The sequence below is a fragment of the Chlorocebus sabaeus genome, chromosome 18, assembly GCF_047675955.1.
Source record: "Chlorocebus sabaeus isolate Y175 chromosome 18, mChlSab1.0.hap1, whole genome shotgun sequence".
Taxonomy (NCBI): Eukaryota; Metazoa; Chordata; class Mammalia; order Primates; family Cercopithecidae; genus Chlorocebus; species Chlorocebus sabaeus.
This window is the reverse complement of record NC_132921.1, coordinates 48458134-48475476: the sequence shown is the minus strand read 5'-3', so window position 1 is coordinate 48475476 and position 17343 is coordinate 48458134. Positions and strand designations below refer to the sequence as shown.

General features: G+C 37.8%; 1 protein-coding gene across 11 annotated transcripts in view; it reads left to right on the top strand.

The window, feature by feature from the left end:
* Positions 1–267: 267 nt before the first annotated feature.
* The window catches only part of DTNA (dystrobrevin alpha), a 394437-nt gene continuing 377361 nt past the window's right edge, over positions 268–17343 (top strand). For 2 of the 11 annotated variants that reach the window (XM_073006399.1, XM_037982388.2), the window contains exon 1: positions 292–1173. The gene's annotated coding sequence lies outside the window, so the exon portion shown is untranslated. Of the gene's footprint in view, positions 1174–1369; positions 1681–17343 lie in introns of those variants that run through there. The other 9 variants (XM_007974295.3, XM_073006405.1, XM_073006404.1 and 6 more) reach the window with 8 other exon arrangements.

Below are 17343 nucleotides of genomic sequence, written 5' to 3'. Positions count from 1 at the left end.
AAAAGGGTTTCAATGACATATACAAATTATGAAATTGGTGACTACTTCAGAAACATTGGCTCAAATTGCTAGAAATTACTATCTAAGCATTTAAACAATGCAACTGGATATAAGTGTACGCATACACACAACACATTCCCCCAAAAAGAAATAAAATTATATGAAAACGTGAAATTGGACATACAATACTAGAGAAAATTATATGAAAACATACATATAGTAAGAAAAAATAATTTTCAATCTCGGTAACTTAAAAATAATCAACAATGTTTTCATTATTTTCAGTAACCTAAGTATCTGAGAATTGATTACAGTGAAAAAGCAACCTGTGAGTAGCTGTGCAATTAATATTTATAGTGAGATATTGACTTATTATGTGTACTTGGGTAGGTCATGTTATCTTACTTATGCTTCTGTGTCTCTGAAGTGACAATACTATTTGCCTTTTCATCCACCTCCTCTGCAAAGATGCTCTGCAAATAAATGAGGTAATGTTTGGGGAATGTTTGCAGCTTGGGAAAGAAACCCACTGCATACATCTAAGAATATTCCATATTCAAGCCTGGTATATTTTGCCTCTGTTTTAAATTGAAATTGTACTGTTTAAGTTCTTGGGTTCTGACCAAAATCTGGGTCAACATAAGAGAATAATTATTTTTAATTTTAATTCTGAGTCTCTGTTCCCATCTCCTGCACGTGTGAGGGAAAACTGTAGGAAATAAACAAAGCACATAAATCAAGCTTTGGAAGAGAAAAATCTCTATCTGGAAGGTTTTCTTTTTTTTCTTTTTCTTTTTCTTTTTTTTTTCAATGATGAGCGTGCCCACTATTTCCCTAGAGGAATATTTCGGTCCAGGAAGGAGGATAGTGCATTCAGTGTGAGAGTGTGTGTGTGTGTGTGCTGTGCGTGCGCGCCCGCGGAGAGAGGGGCGGGGGAGGCGGATGAGGAGGATGAGATCATAGTTTCAGGATCCTCAGGAAACCCTGGTACTGGCAGCAGCCAGCCTCTGCTGTGCCCACATGACCCACAACTCTGGCAGCGGACCCGGCACTTCCAACATTATTAAATAATAAGAAAGCGGCTCCTACTCCAGGCTCAAACCTCCCTGCAGACCAATGGACGCCTTCTAAGAGTTTGGCGAGTCGGTGACTGAAGCGCCCGTCCATTCCAAGGTGTGTGCAAGGCGTTTTCTTCCTTGACAGCTCCAGAGTGGGGGAGGGCGCGGGGGTGGAGGAGGTCCGTGTGCCGGGCGAGGAGTGGGCGCGAGGCCGGGCTGCCGCGCTGCCCACGGCCGCCCGGTGCAGCGGGGCCCGCCGCGGGGCGGGTGGTGCACATGACGCGCAGCCCCGAATGCGCAGGGACCGCAGCCGCCCACGGCGCCGGGGCGCGGGCAAAGGCGGCTCCGCGCTGGAGCAAGGGCAGGCGCCGCACACCGACCAAAGTCAAGAGTGGAAGCGGGCAGAGAGCGCCGGCGGGGGCAGGGATTCGCCTCAACGCCCACTCGCGGGGTTCCCACCTGTGCGCCGGCGCCGGCCGCGGCTAGCGCGAAGCATGTGCCGGGCGCCGCAGCCAGGACTGCGGCGCGGCGCCTCCCCGGGCGGCGGGCGGCGCCTGGGGCCCGCGGGGCGGCGGTAGCGGCTGCTGCAGGATGTCCGGCCTGGGGGCGCGGGGCCACGCAGGTAAATCTCCGCCGCCCTCGAAGGCCCCCGCAGCGCCGCAACCCCCGCTGCTGCCGCGGCGCCGCTCGGGGGGTGGCGATGGCAGCTGGCTCCCTCGCGTCGCGGGTTGAGTTGTTTTTGTTGTGGTCGCTGCCCTCTTGGTCATCCTCGCGTGCTGAGCTGGTGGAAGGTGGCGTGTCTACCTCCATTAGGGATGATACTCACGTCGGGGAACAGTCTGAGGGGTATTGACCGTGACATCCGCGATGGGTTCCTTTGCAGCCAGCGGCGTCCTCTCGTGTTGCAATGCACTGCGGTGCCCGGGCCGATGCCAGAGTGGGAGTGGGCTCTGGGCCCTGGGGACGGGGGGCGGCGGGGACGGGTGGGGACGGGGGTGAGTGTCTTCGGCGTTTATAGCCTTTTGCCCACTTAGAAGTTTTCTGCTGGACAGAGGGCAGGCGGGAGGTTCCTTCTGTTATCCAGAGTGGGAGGTGGAGAGAGGTGTCTGTCAAAAGACCAAAGCCAAAGAGAGAAGAGGGGTGGCGACCCCGGGGCTGGGACTCAGTGATACCACTCCTGGGACTTGATGGTAAAACTTTGCTCTTTGGCAGGCTTAGGGTATGACTTTGGGGAGATAACTGTAGAACTTGGCAGGGAGGGGGCAGAGGGAGGCGCAGATATTGGATGTACCTTGCAGTGAAGCTTACCATGCTTTAGGTTCTTACTCTAAAAATTGTCTTTTAAGTTGATGCTCATGTTTTCCTGTTACATGTCATCACTTGGCATTTAAGGTGCTTGTGTTTCCTTTCGAATCTAAGAGATACTTGTACTGTTGAAGTGTACAGTTACTGACTTCTTTAAAAAAATAATGTTTTTTTTTTCTTTTGCTTATTCCAAAGGTGGAAACTTTAGGAAAAAAGTGTTCCACATGTTCCACGGTTCTATATGGTTTAGATTGATTCACCGTCTTAATTCTTAGACCACCGGGGGGTAGATGATATTAATAAACAACTTTTGCAGGTGAGAAAATCCAGGCACAGAGAGGCAAAGTAACTTACCCAAGGTCATACATTTATTAAGTGTTAGAGTCTAGTTGGACTTTTCATGCGCCCCTAATCAACTCATTATACCTAAAGTCTTCTATATTGATCACATCTTTCTATGAAGATGAGCCTTAATAGGTATGTGCTGCATGTTCAGAATAATTAACTCTTTTTCTACTTTTTCTTCTTATTCTAACTTTCAATACTAAAATTATGGCAAATAATGTTTGAGTAGTTTCCTTTCACCACAATTAACCAAGTGTCCTACAATAATTAAAGTTGCATGTCCTATAGTGACTAAAGTTGCATTTCACAACAAAGTTGAGATTTTCAGCAGGTAAGATGTATCAACAAGGTAAATTATTATAAAGCAGATGGCTAAAGCTATGTGTTTGCAATTAATTTTAAATTTCCTAGGTTATTAATCTGTTCTTTGTTCAGATCATGGCCATCGTTTTCTTCAGAACACCACCATCTTGCAGATTTTTGAGCAAGTTTAGTTGTATTTAATCCACTCACTCTGGCGAGAGTTGGGCAGTTTTAAAAGAATTATGCAATTCTCTTTGGACTGTCAGTGATTAGAAGCAAGCTGTATTTTAAGGGCATTCGAGTTTGTCATGTCATTTAGCCAATTGTATGTACTTTATACAGAATTGTGTAGCAGTGAAGACTGAAATCAAATTTTCTCATTAGTTCTAAGTTGAAATACTTTTAAAATCTCCACTTGTTTTAAATGAACCATGATGTGAAGAAAGTTCTCAATGGGGTGAGCTCCAACTTACATGGAGAATTACTCTCACATATTTAGAGAATTACTCTTCATTTGAGCTTATCATAGAGCTTTCACAATATTCATTTTATTGGGCAGATGTCTCTTAAGTCTTCATCTGTTATTTTTTTTCAAGTAAACTTTAATTGCTTCTTCACATAACGAGTTTCAAAATTATTTTGACATTCATAGATTTCCTTTAATTCTCATGTTTCACTTTAATTAAATTCAATATATATAATTTCAAACTCACACTTACTCAACATTATAAGTAAAAAGAGACTAGAATCCAACTAAACGGCACGGAAACATGATCTGTGGATATGAGAAAAAATATTCAGCTCTTCAGTGGTTAACCATCCCCTCCCCGCAACACACACACACATACACACACACCCCAGAATTATGGCTACATCTTTATTTTGGGATGCCACAGTGCAGTCCTGTGGTCAGAGTGCTTGTATGCCATCAGTCACAAGTGTTTTTGATATTGAAATTGAATTGATTTTTCCAAGTCCATTTATATATAGTGTTGATTGTTATCAAGACAAATCCTGTGATACATACATATATCATTTCTTAACTCAGCGTTCCAATTTTCTAGCTTCTGTTACTTATTTTAGAGACAGCTTGCTACTTTTATCTCACTTGGTAGTTTTGACATGACCTTTTCCTTTCAAGTCCCACACCTCTAGTTTGAAAGAACTGTACTGTCTCTGCTTCTACAGAGCCTCTTTTCTCCAGGTGTGAGGTGCAAGAGTGGGGTTCAATAGTGAGCAGAAAGATCTGTGAGCCCTGACTGCACAGGGGGACAAGCTTTAATAAAATAATTATACCAATAAATTATCACTAATAAGTTGAGGTAGGTTTCCTGAATGAAAGAAGGAGTTCTATGAGAATATCTATTAAAGGATTCTGGACTAGACATGGAGGTCAGGACAAGATGCCTGAAAAGTCACATATTTGTGCCGGAATGACACGTGAGAAGGTGTGTACTAATTCCAGTAATCTTTTACTAAATGCTTGCATGTTAATTTTCTGAATTATGCTCTGAATCAGAGATGTGTGTCACTCTAGTTATCTCTTTACTTCTGTATTCACCAGGAGACATACTGTTTCACCTCATTATCCATCCGTGGACATGGGGGGAGAGTTTACAAAACTATCAGTACTTTTTTCAAAGCACATGGGGCATGTGCTAGCTTTATGTGGTTACTCACCTATTTGCAAAGAGTGATTTAGGTTTAATGTAATATAGTCATTTTCTTTCTTTTCCTTGGCAACTACTTTCAAACTAAAAGAAGTAGTTCTGTGTGGTTTGGGAGGTTTGTTGTTGTTGTTTTTGTTAAAGTGCCAGGATGTCTCAAAATAGAACTTTAATTGATTTATCACACAGTCACTGACATTCTCTCAACTACCCAAAAGAAGAGAGGAGGCTCCATAGTGATGGAGATGATATTGAGTGCTGAAGATGCTGGGGAAATTCATATTAATGTGTTCAAGCAAACATAGGAGTGACTAAATTTATTGAACACTTACTATGTACTGAGCGTCATTCTGTGGTCTCTACATAAATTATGTGATATATTCTTTATAAAAGCCATATGAGGCTTGCATATCATTATCTCAATTTTATAGAAGGGAAAACTGAAGCACAAGGAGGAGAGTAACCCTGACCACTGTCACATAGTTTGAGATGGTCTTTAAAACAAAGCATTCTGATTCTGTATTTCATACTATTAAATATTGATATATAATACCTGGCTCAGAATCTTACTGCTGAATTAAATTTCCATTGCTGTTGAAAATCATAACACTACCTAATCTGATATTTTGATTGTTTTTTTTTTTAAAAAGCAGTGGAAAAATAGAACTTCCTTTATATGAATATTTTTGCCCCATATTTTATAGGTGAAAAATATACAAAACATGAAGATATATAAATGCTAGACAAAAAAGATGACTAATAGATTATGAGAAATGTTTCATTATATTATGTATTTTTAATTCAAAAATGGTAAATTAAGCACCATTTGAAACTATTAAGGTTGTTAAAATGAAAAGTGTAAGAGTATCTATATTAGCATTTCAAATGATCAGGAAAATATCTTTAACAGCTAAAGATTCTGTGATCATTAATTAATGTAAGAATTTTAAGGCTGGGTGTGGTGGCTCAAGCCTGTAATCGCAGCACTTTGGGAGGCGTGGGAGTGGATCACCTGAGGTCAGGAGTTCGAGACCAGCCTGGCCAACATTGTGAAACCCTGTTTCTACGAAAAATTCAAAAATTGACCGGGCGCGGTGGCTCATGCTTGTAATCCCAGCACTTTGGGAGGCCGAGGCAGGCAGATCACGAGGTCAGGAGATCGAGACCATCCTGGCTAACACGGTAAAACCCCATCTCTACTAAAAATATGAAAACAAATTAGCTGGAGTGGTGGTGGGCACTTGTAGTCCTAGCTACTCAGGAGGCTGAGGCAGGAGAATGGTGTGAACCTGGGAGGTGGAGCTTGCAGTGAGCCGAGATCACACCACTGCGCTCCAGCCTGGGCAACAGAGCGAGACTCCATCTCAAAAAATTAAAATAATAATAATAATAATGTAACCATCTAAAAATGATTTATTCCTCAATTTAAAAGTAGATTCATCAATAACTGATGCTCTCATTCTTTTCCAGTGAGAGTTGTATTTAGTCAAGGAGTAATAAAAGCAATGGTTTATTTTTGAGTGAATGCATGTGGTAGCCTATTTGACAGCAAGTGAAAGCCAAGAACAGTGCCAATACCTGCCCACAGCAACCAAATTGGGTTTTCTGAACAGATTTGATAGTATCAACATGGTACAGAAATCAGAACAGCTATGTGTGTATCTTTTCTTGTCACCTACCCCAAAATAGACAAAAGTATAATTTCTGCTATCGCACATTGTTATAAAAAGTATGCAAACATATAAATCATACTATACATTTATTTTGCGTTGCCAAATGTAATCTGCATAATTGGAATATATTCAATCAGTACTTTTAATTAAACACTTTATTTGGAGATAATTCGAGGTCCATATGCAATTGTAAGGAGTAATACAGAGATCCCGTGGTCCCTTTACCCAGGTTTCCCCAATGGTAAATTCTTGCAAAATGATAATACAATATCACAACCAGGATGTTGACATTGACACAGTGGTGAACAAATTCCAGCACCAGAATGATAATTCCTATTGCTCTTCTATGGCCACACCAACTTGGCTCTAACCATCACCCACCTCCAACCCCTTAATCCCTTGCAATCATTAATATGTTCTCTATTTCTATAATTTTGTCATTGCAAGAATATTATATAAGTGGAATTATACATTATGTGAACTTTTGGGATTGGTTTTTCCACTCAGCATAGTTTTCTGGAAATTCATCTAGGTTGTTGCATGTCTCAATAGCTTATTCCTTTCTGTTGCTGAATAGTATTTTGTGGCATACATGAGCTATAGCTTGTTTAACCATTCACCTATTGAAAGACATCTGGTTTTTTTTTTTCCAATTTTTTTAACTACTACAACTAAAATGTTGTGTAGTACTATAGACATTCATGTAAATATTTTTGTATTAATGTATTATAAGTATTAATTTATTTGGGATAAATTCCCAGAAGTTGCATGTTTACTTTTATAAGAGATTACCAAACTTTTCCAGAGTGAATGTGCCGTTTTACATCCCCATCAACAGTATATGAGAAATTAGTTTCTCTGTATCTTCACCAGCATTTGGTGTTGTTGCTGTGTTGTATTTTAGCCATTCTGATAGGTGTGTAGCAATATTTCATTGTGATTTCAATTTGCATTTCCTTAAGACTGATGATGGTGAACATCTTTTAATGTGCCTATTTGTCATTTAAATATCTTCCTTGGTGAGATGTCTTTTCATTTTCTATTTGGATTGTTTGGGAATTTTTATGCTATGTTTTGAGAATTCTTTATATATTCTCAATAATGGTTCTTTGTAAGATATGTGGTTTGCATTGGGAATATTTGTTTGGATTTATTTTGGGGTTTCTTATTCTTTGGAAACCTATTACACAGATTTACATATAAGTAACTATTGAACTCATAATAGATTGATTCCTCCCACTTTTTTTTTTTTCAAAATTGTTTCAGCTATTCTGATTCCTTTGACTTTTCATATAAATTTTAGAATTCTCTTGTCTATATTAACAAAAAATCTTAATGGGATTTTGATAGGAATTATGTTAAAACTGCTTAGCAGTTTAAGGATAATTGATGTTTAATCCATACATGTGGCATGTTTCTCCATTTATGTGAACATCTTTGATACCTTTTATCAGTGATCTGTAGGTTTTGGGATTAAGTCTGGTACATATATTACTGGACTTACATATGAGTAACTTTTAAGCAATTTAAAATAATAATGTATTTTTAATTTCAGTGTTGAGGTATTCAGTGCAAATATGTTGAAATTTAATTGATTTTTATGTTTAGTAACCTGGGAACTTCCTGAACTCGCTTATTAGTTCTGTGTGTTTGTGTGTGTGTGTGTGTGTGTGTGTGTGTGTGTGTATAGTTGTTGTTGCTTGTTTTGATACTGAGTCTTGTTCTGTTGCCCAGGCTGGAGTGCAGTAGCATGATCTATGCCCACTGCAACCTCCGCCTCCCTGATTCAAGCAGTTCTCCTGTCTCAGCCTCCTGAGTAGCTGGGATTACAGGAACCCACCCCACGCCCACCTAATTTTTGTATTTTTCGTAGAGAGAGGGTTTCACCATGTGGGCCAGGCTGGTCACGAACTCCTGACCTCAGGTGATCCACCTGTGTCAGCCTCCCAAAGTTCTGGGATTACAGGCGTGAGCCACCGTGCCCAAGCAGTTCTGTACTTTTTTGGCACATCATAGTTGTACATGTTAATGAGGTACAATGTGATGTTTTTATATGTGTGTTCAATGTGATATGTTGAATCATGCTAATTAACAGATTAATTAGCAGATGGTAGACCACCATCATGTCATCTGAAAACAGAGACAATTGTATTTATTTCTAATCTATATGCCTTTTGTTTCATTTTCTTGTCCTATTGCACTGGCTAGAACTTCTGGCACTATATAGAATAAAAATAGAGAGTGCAAGCATCTTTGCCTTTTGCTAATCTTCAGTGGAAAGAATTCAGTCTTTCTGCATTAAGTATAATGTTATCTGTAAGTTTTATGTAAATGTTATTTATCAAATTGAAGAATTCCACTTTGATTTCCATTTTTTCCTGAGTTTTAAAAAAAATCACAAATAGGTATTGATTTTCGTCAAATGCTTTTCTTCACCACATAATGTGATCATATGATTTTTCTTCTTTAGCTTCTTAATATGTTGGAGTACATTGATCAATTTTTAACTATTGGACCAGCCTTGCATCCTTGCAATAAACTCCATTTATTCATTATGTATGATTAATTCTTTGTATGAATTACCGAATTGATTTGCCAATGTTTTGTTAAAGATTTTTACATCTATATTCAAATGAGGAATATTGACTTGTAGTTTTCTTTTTTTTTGGTACTGTTTTTGGTATTAGTATCAGGATAATACTAGCTTTATAAAATGAATAGGGATGTGTTCGCTGTTCTATTTTCTGAAAGAGATTACATAGGATTCGTGTTATTTTTTTAAAAAACCTTTGGTAGAATTCTCCAGTGAAATCACCTGGGCTGGGAGATTTCTTCTTTAGGGTGTTTTTGGTTTTAGTTATGGGACTTGATTTCCTTAATATCTATATGAGTGTGCTAGGGCTGACATAAAATACCACAGACTCTGTGGCTTAAACAACAGAAATTTATTTCCCCACAGTTCTGGAGGTTAGAAGTCTAAGGTCATGGTGTTGGCATATTTGGTTTCTTCTGAGGCCTCTCTCTTTGGCTTGCAGATAACTAAGTTCTCACTGTGTTTTCACATCATCTTTTCCTCAGTGCTCAAGCATCCCTGGTGTCTCTCCATGTGTTCAAATTTCCTCTTTGTGTAAGGACACCAGTCAGATTGGATTAGGCCCTAAACACACCCTAACAGCTACATTTTAATTTAAACTCTTTTTGATCTTAATCAGTTTCTTTAAAAGTCCTATCTCTAATAGAGTCACGTTTTGAGATCCTGGGGGTTAGGACTTTAACATATGAATTTGTGGGGTGACACAATAATGGTCTGTTTCATATTGTGTGAGTTACTGTGGTTTAAGTTGATTGAGGAATTGTTCATTTCATCTCAGTTGTCAAATTTATTTGTGTAGAATTACTCCTAATATTTCAAATTATTCTTTGGATGTCTGCATGATCTTTAGTGCTATTCCATGTTTCATTCCTGATGTTACTAATTTCTGTTTTCTCTCTTCTATCAGTTTTTCTAGAGGATTTCAATTTTATTCATCTGTTAAAAGAACATATTGTTTCATTAATTTTTCTCTATTATTTTTCTGTTCTCCATTTCATTGATTTCTGCTCTTATAATTGTTATTTTCTCCTATTTTTCTTGAAGAAAGATAATATCTTTTTCTATATTCTTGGCAGGGAGCTAAGATTATTGGTTTGAGATCTTTCCTCCTTTCTATTGTATGTATTTAGTGCTGTAGATTTCCCTCTCAGTTCTGCCGTCATGGTATCCCATACATTTTTGTATATTGTATTTTCATTTTAATTTAGTTGAATGTATTTTTAAATTTCCTTCAGATTTCCTCTTTGACTAATTGGATATTTAGAATTATAGTGTTCAATTTCTAAATGTTTGAAGATTTTTCCTGCTTTCTTTCCATTATTGACTTTTAGTTCGATTCTGTTGTATTCAGAGAACACATGCTGTATGATTTCAATTCTTTTAATTTGTTGAGGTTTATTTTAATGTGTTATACTTTGGTATATGTTCCATGGGCACTAGAAAAGAATGCAAATTTGGCTGTTTGGGGACAGAGTGTTCTATAAATGCTGATTAAATCACGTTGGTTGATGTTGCTGTCAAGTTCTTATGTCTTTGCTGATTTTCTGTCTAGTTTTCCTATTAATGAAAAAGTATATGCCATATCCAGTTATAATTGTGAGTTTGTCTATTTCTCCCTTCATGTCTACCACTTTGGCTTTACATATTTTATAGCTCTGTTATTTGGTGCATACATATTTAGAATTGTTATGTCTTCTTGGTGTATTGGCTTTATTATTAAATAATGCCCTTCTCTCTTTCTGGTAGTTTTATTTGCCCTGAAGTCTACTTTGTCTGATATTAATATAGATATTTTTAATGTCATTTTTCCTTTAATGGATGTTTGCATATCCCTTTTTCCATCCTTGTACTTTCCACTGGCCCATATTTTATATTTTATTTGAGTTCCTTGTAGACAAAATATAGTTGGCTCTTATTTTTAATGCACTCTGCTAATATCTGTCTTTTAATTGGTATATTTAAGCCATTTACATTTACTGTAAATATTAATACCATACTTTAGTGCTTACATCTGCCATTTTTTGTTTGTTATCTCTATTTTGGATTTCACTGGGTTTTTTTTCCTACCATCCTGTTATTGAGCATTTATAGAATTCCACTTTTATGTGTATAGTGTTTTTAAGTGTGTCAGTGTATAAAGATTGTTTGTTTGTTTTTTGAGATAGAGTCTCACTGTGTCGCCCAGGCTGGAGTGCAGTGGTGCAATCTTAGCTCACTGCAAACTCTACCTCCTGCATTTACACCATTCTCCTGCCTCAGCCTTCTGAGTAGCTAGGACTACAGGCACCTGCCACCATGCCTGGCTAATTTTCTTTTTTTCTTTTTTTTTCTTTTTTTTTTTTTTTTTATTTTTAGTAGAGACGGGGTTTCACTGTGTTAGCCAAGATGGTCTCGATCTCTTGACCTTGTGATATGCCTGCCTCGGCCTCCCAAAGTGCTGGGATTACAGGCGTGAGCCACCACACCCAGCCAGGTTTTTTGTTTTCTTTTTTTTTTATCATCACTCTAAGTGTTACATCATATACACATAATTTGTCACTGGCTACTGCTGTTGTCGTTTTATCAATTTGAATGAAGTATAGAAACTTTACCTCCCTTTACAACCTCCATTTATAATATGATTGTCTTAAATATTTCCTCTACATACGTTTGGAACCACATCAGACAGTGTTATCATTTTTGCTTCAGTAAGCAAAGACGGAAGGTCTGTTGCACTTGTTCATATGTTTTGCTTACCATGTTCTTTTTTCCTGAAGTTCTAACCTTTCTTGTTTTATTGTTTCCTTTTTGTTTTAAGAACTTTCTCTAGCCATCCTTTGTGAGCAGGTCAGATCTGCTGGTGACAAAATATTTTTGTTTTCCTTTAGCTGAGAATGTCTTGATTTTTCCTTTCTTCCTGAAAGATTTTCACTGGATATAATATTCTAGATTGACAGGCCTTTTCTTAAAGCAATTGAAAAATGTTGTGTTACTTCCTTTGTACTCCATGTATTCTGATGAAAATCCATTGTTGTTCTAATGGATTTTCTCCTTTGATAAAGTAACATTTATCTCTTGCTGTTTTGTCTTTAATTTTCGTAAATGTGACTATAATGTGTCTTGGCATGGATGTCTTTGGAGAGTTTTTTTTGGCATTCAGATTTACTCGATGTTTAGGTCTGTAAGTCTATGACTTCTGTCAAAATTGGGAAGTTTTCAGCCATTTTTAGCAATTTTTCAGCCTCGTCCAATTTTTCCTTTTCTTCAGGTCTCCAAGACATGAATGTTAGACCTTTTTATTTTATTGTCACACAGTATATTGATTTTTTTTATGGCTACTGTAACAAATTACCATACAGTTCGTGCTTTAGGGAAGTGCACATTTACTTTCTTGTGGTTCTGAAGGCCAGAAGTCAAAAATCAGTTTCATAGGGCTAACATCAAGGTGTTAGCAATGCTGCTTCCTTCTGGAGGTTCTAAGGAATAATCTGTTTCTTTGGTTTCTCTAGCTTCTAGAGGCACCTGTATTCTTTGACTTACAATCCCTTCCTTGATCACTCCAATTTCTTTCCGATGTCATCGTATCTCCTACTTGCTTTTCTGCGGCCAGATTTATCTCTGCTCTCTGCCTCCCTCTTTTAAGGACACTGTGATTACATTTAGGACCCACCTAGATAGTGCAAGTCACTCTCCCTATCTGAAGAGCTGTAGTATAATCACATCTACCAAATCTCTTTTTCCATTCACAGCTTCCAGGGATTGGAGCCATTCTGCTGAATATCTTTGGGAGCCATTATTCAGCTTACCACGCACAGGTTTCTGAGGCTCTCTTTCTCTCTCTTTTTATTCTCTAATCTGTTTTCTCTGTTACTCAAATTGAGTGATTTCTATTTTTCTATCTTGTAGCTCCCATGTTCTCTTCTGTCACTCACATTCTGCTATGGAACCCACCCACTGATTTTTATATTTTGGTTATTTTTTTCAATTCTAAAATTTCTACTTAGTTTTTCCTTATGTGTTCTATTTCTTGGCCAAAGGTTTCTGTTTTTTCCTTTGTTTGAAGCGTGTTTATAATCATTCAATTGAAATGTTTTTCTTATGACTGCTTTAGCAATTTTGTCAAATAATTCTAATATCTCTGGGATCTTGTTTTTGGCATCTGTTGATTGTCATCTTTCATTCAGTTTGAGATCTTCCTGGTTCTTGGTATGATGAATGATTTTCAATGGAAACTTGGCCATTTTCTTATATATTAAGAAACTCTGAATCTTATTTAAAGTTTCTGATTTAGCCAAGTTCCACTAACATCACCTCAGTGAGCATCAGTGCCAGGTGGGGAGTAGAAATCAGGTTCCTCACTCAGTCTCCCTTGACACCTGAAGGTACTTCACATTACTGTAGGGCAAAGTGGGAATCCGGGCTTCTCACCAGCTCTTCACTGATTCTTCAAGCTGTGAAGGGTAGAAGTGCCTCCTTTCTGTTCCCCATGTGGTCTCTCCACTGACACACTAGGGGGACAGAAGAAGTGGCCTAATGACTGCTGGGTCTTAATGACAGTCCTGACTCTCCATTAAGCCACCCGTGACACCATTCCAGCAGAGAAGGAGAAGGGAGACTCAGTACTGCGAGGTAGGTGTAGAACTCCAGGATCCTCCCATAGTTACTATTGACAACATAGTGGTGGGGAAGAATAGGGGAGTCTTTATTACCATTCGTGAAAATGAAAGTCCCAGCTTTTTACTTGGCCTTCTATGGCATCATCACAGTGGGGATGCGAGAAGTTGGGGTGTCTTGTTACAGCTTGGCAAGGGTGGAAGTATAGGTTTCCTACACAGCTTGTGTTGGCATCGGTGTGGTAGAGGCACAATTATTTCTGTCATCTGTGGCTATAATAGAGCAGTTATTGCCTAAATTGGTTTTTTATCTAGCTGTGCTGCTCCTTTCCTTTTCCTTAGGTCAGGGAGAGTATAGTTTTGTTGGCACCCTTTTAAAAGTTGTGCCTGATGGCATTTCTGGGTTTCCAGTTTCTTTAGCTCCAAGTATTAGATATGTGAGGCAACACACAATTTCAGGGAACTCACCATCTTGTCATTTCTTGAGCTCCGAGGTACCCTAGCTGATTTGTCTTCTTTTCTCCAGCTTTCAGTGTCTTTGTATGTTTATTTTATGTATAAAATACAGGGGTTTTAGTTGTGCTTAGTAAGAAGAGTAGGGAAGTGTTTTTCTCCTTCTTCACAGAAGCAAAAGCCCAATCTATATGTTTTATGCAAGCGTAATCTGAGAAAAATCACTCCCATTGATTCTCAGAGGATAAATCTCAGAGGGTTACTGCTTATCTGTTTCTGAATAATCAACACTTGACAGGTAACTGGGATGAGTGAGTCCTCAAGTGGTGATGCAGATAGATGTGTTCACAGTGCAGTCCATCAGTGTAGGATTCATGGACCTTAGGCAGGTACTCTTACTCCCCCAAATCAATTCTCTCTCCCCTCCTGGAAAGCCATTACTGTAGGCTGTGGCATAGTTGGAGATTTCCCCCACTCTCAGAGATGTCTTCTCTGGTGGGATTCTGGAACCACATCATCCCAGCTCTTGCACTACTCTCACTAAATGCTCTTTATTTGCAAGAATACCATCCACCTGAAATGTAGTTTTGAACCAGTAAGTGCATGAGAAAATGTTTGTAAACTAAGAAATAGTGAACACAAAATCCATATTTAAACTCTGAGGAGCACCTCCTAGAAAGCATTCTTATTAATTACTTTTGATGTAAAAATTATGCATTAAAAATAAATGTACTGATTTGTCAAGTTGTTTGATCACTACTTGGTAGGTTAAGTACAAAAGATGGAGCTAAGAATTCCCTGCTTGAAACCAATATGCTGAGGAATTACAGCTGACACAGAGGAGATCTTAAAGAACAACAGTCTAGAGAAATTCATAAAAAAGACAAATGAAGTTATTAACATTGTAGCCAACCTTGAAATTCTCACTCTACTAGAGCAGTGGTTCTCAAAGTGTTGGCCTCAGCAGCATCGGCACAACTTTGGAACTCTTTGTTAATGCAAATTCTAAGTGTCTATCCTGGACCCACTGAATCACAAACTATGGGGATAGATCCCACAATCTGTCTTGTAGCCAGCTCTCCAGGGGATTGTGCTACACACTAAAGTTGAGAACCACTGCACTAGAATAACCCCTCCAACCATTGTAAAATATGCTAAATTTATGCTTTCAGTGATCCTTGACTTATCAGTTTAGGTTTTTGGAAAATGTATTTATTGTGTTTAACATTTTGTGTGCTTGTATTATAAATGTTTTTTTTCAAGTAAATATAGTAAGGAAATTAAAAATGCATTACCTGAAACTATTCCTTGGTTGATACATATTAATGATTATGCAGTTATTTTCTGTCCTTAACGCAGATCTACTCCATGTCTGATTTTTGTGGTTGACATCAAAAAAATGAGCCAGGCCTATACTTCCCTCATGTTGTTTCTCATAGTTGCCGAGTCATACATTAATGGATTTTGTAGCTGTTTTTATGTTCTTTTCTAGAGTTGACACCTGTCATTAAGGTATTTGGAGGTGAGAGTGGGGGTGTCTCTGCATTATTTGAAGAAGATACTTTTTAGGAGATCTTGTCACACAGTATTGTTAGAGACAGATGTGTTATGTGGATGTCCAAATTAATCATTGTCATTACCACATCAGCTCCACCATGGGGATTCACTGTTTACTGTATGCTGGCATTTTTCTCTGGGGTCATGTGAGATTAAAGGAAATCTTGGCTAAAAGGCTGTCCTGAGGAAAGAAAAGCTGCATTTTTATATAGATATTTTATGAGTGAGATATAGTTCCAAACCCCAGGATAGGGTAAGACAAAATCAACAAGAAGTAAAAGGTTAAAAGGTTTTAAAATATTTTGTGATGGTACTGAAATATGGACAGATACAGATTTGAGAAGTAGTCTGTGGTTTCCAGCCCTGAATATGGTTGTTTCATTGTATTTTAAGGACAATATTTTATATAATTTTACACTTTCAGCTAGCAATTTGCTAAACTGAGAGGGCATAATTGGTATTCACATAGTATCCACCTCTTCTGATGAATAGTATTTTAGCTTTTGGATTAGGCATCACATTTTACTGTGTATAAGCTGAATTTTTTAGTTTCTATAAATCATATGTTTCAATTACATACACCATTTATACACTTTTTTGAAAATGTCTTGTTCTGTGTAAACTGAGGAAATCTGCTTTTCATTTAAGATGACATATTCTTGGTTTAGAAAAATATTATTTTCTATCCTTTCACTGTTCCTCACCACCAGTTATCCTAGGCTCTTTTTATTCCTTCTGTTTCATTTGTACATTCAATTTGATACTATTTATCATTTACTCATTTTGCTTGGGAGTTAAAATGGTTGAGCCTCTGCAATGTTTTGGGGATAAGACTTTTCCAAACCTTCATTATACAATGTTTGTTCAATAATACCATTTGGGCAGGTTGGAGGAACCACTCCTTTAAGAACAGATTTTTAAATGGTATAGCAGATGTTTCCTCTTACATAGAGTCATCCTCTCTAAAATAAAGGCCCCTAGCCATGGTAATACTAATCAGATGTCTTCTTTCTTATAATCATTACTTGGTTGACATTTTTTAAATGTGGTAATTAAATCACTACCAAAATGCTTTGATAGGAAGTGCACACTGTGCCTTCTGTGGGTAGTGGTCCAGATTTTCCCCTACTGTGTTCATTGCTATTTATAAACACAAAATGTGTCAGGTGATTTTTTTTCCACATGCAAATAAATTCTGCCTCCTCCTTTTAACCCAAACACTATAAAAATAATGTTTATCATAAAAGTGTGTACAAAATAATAATTTTTGCTCATGATGCTAAATACCCTTTAGGAAGCAATATATGAGTCAGATTGATTTTGAGAATTTTATCAAAATATGAATCATTTTCAAAACAGGAAAACATTTCAAAACATTTAGCTGTTCTTTTTTTTTGTTTGCCTTAGTGTCAACATAGTGCTTAAACCTTTTTTTGTTTCTGCTTTTTGTTTGCTTGTCTTGGGTTTAAGTTTTTGTTTCTGTTTGATGCCTTACTTTGCAAACATATGATGTAATAGCTAAAAACAAAAGTTCTCTAAATACCTTTAATATTTCAGATTGAGCTTAGATATGAGATTGAGAGTTGTCTCATGTTTCTACAATTTGAATCCTTGTATAGACAAGGAGGAAAAACAACTGAAGTGAACCCAAAGGAAATGGTATTCTATTACCAGTCTGCTATGGACTAGTTTTATAGTGGTTATAAAAGCAAAATAATCTAACTTCACTCAGCCAATAGTAGTTTAAGGGATAAAAGTAGTCCTGTGGTTTCATGTGAGTATGTGTAATTTTGTGTG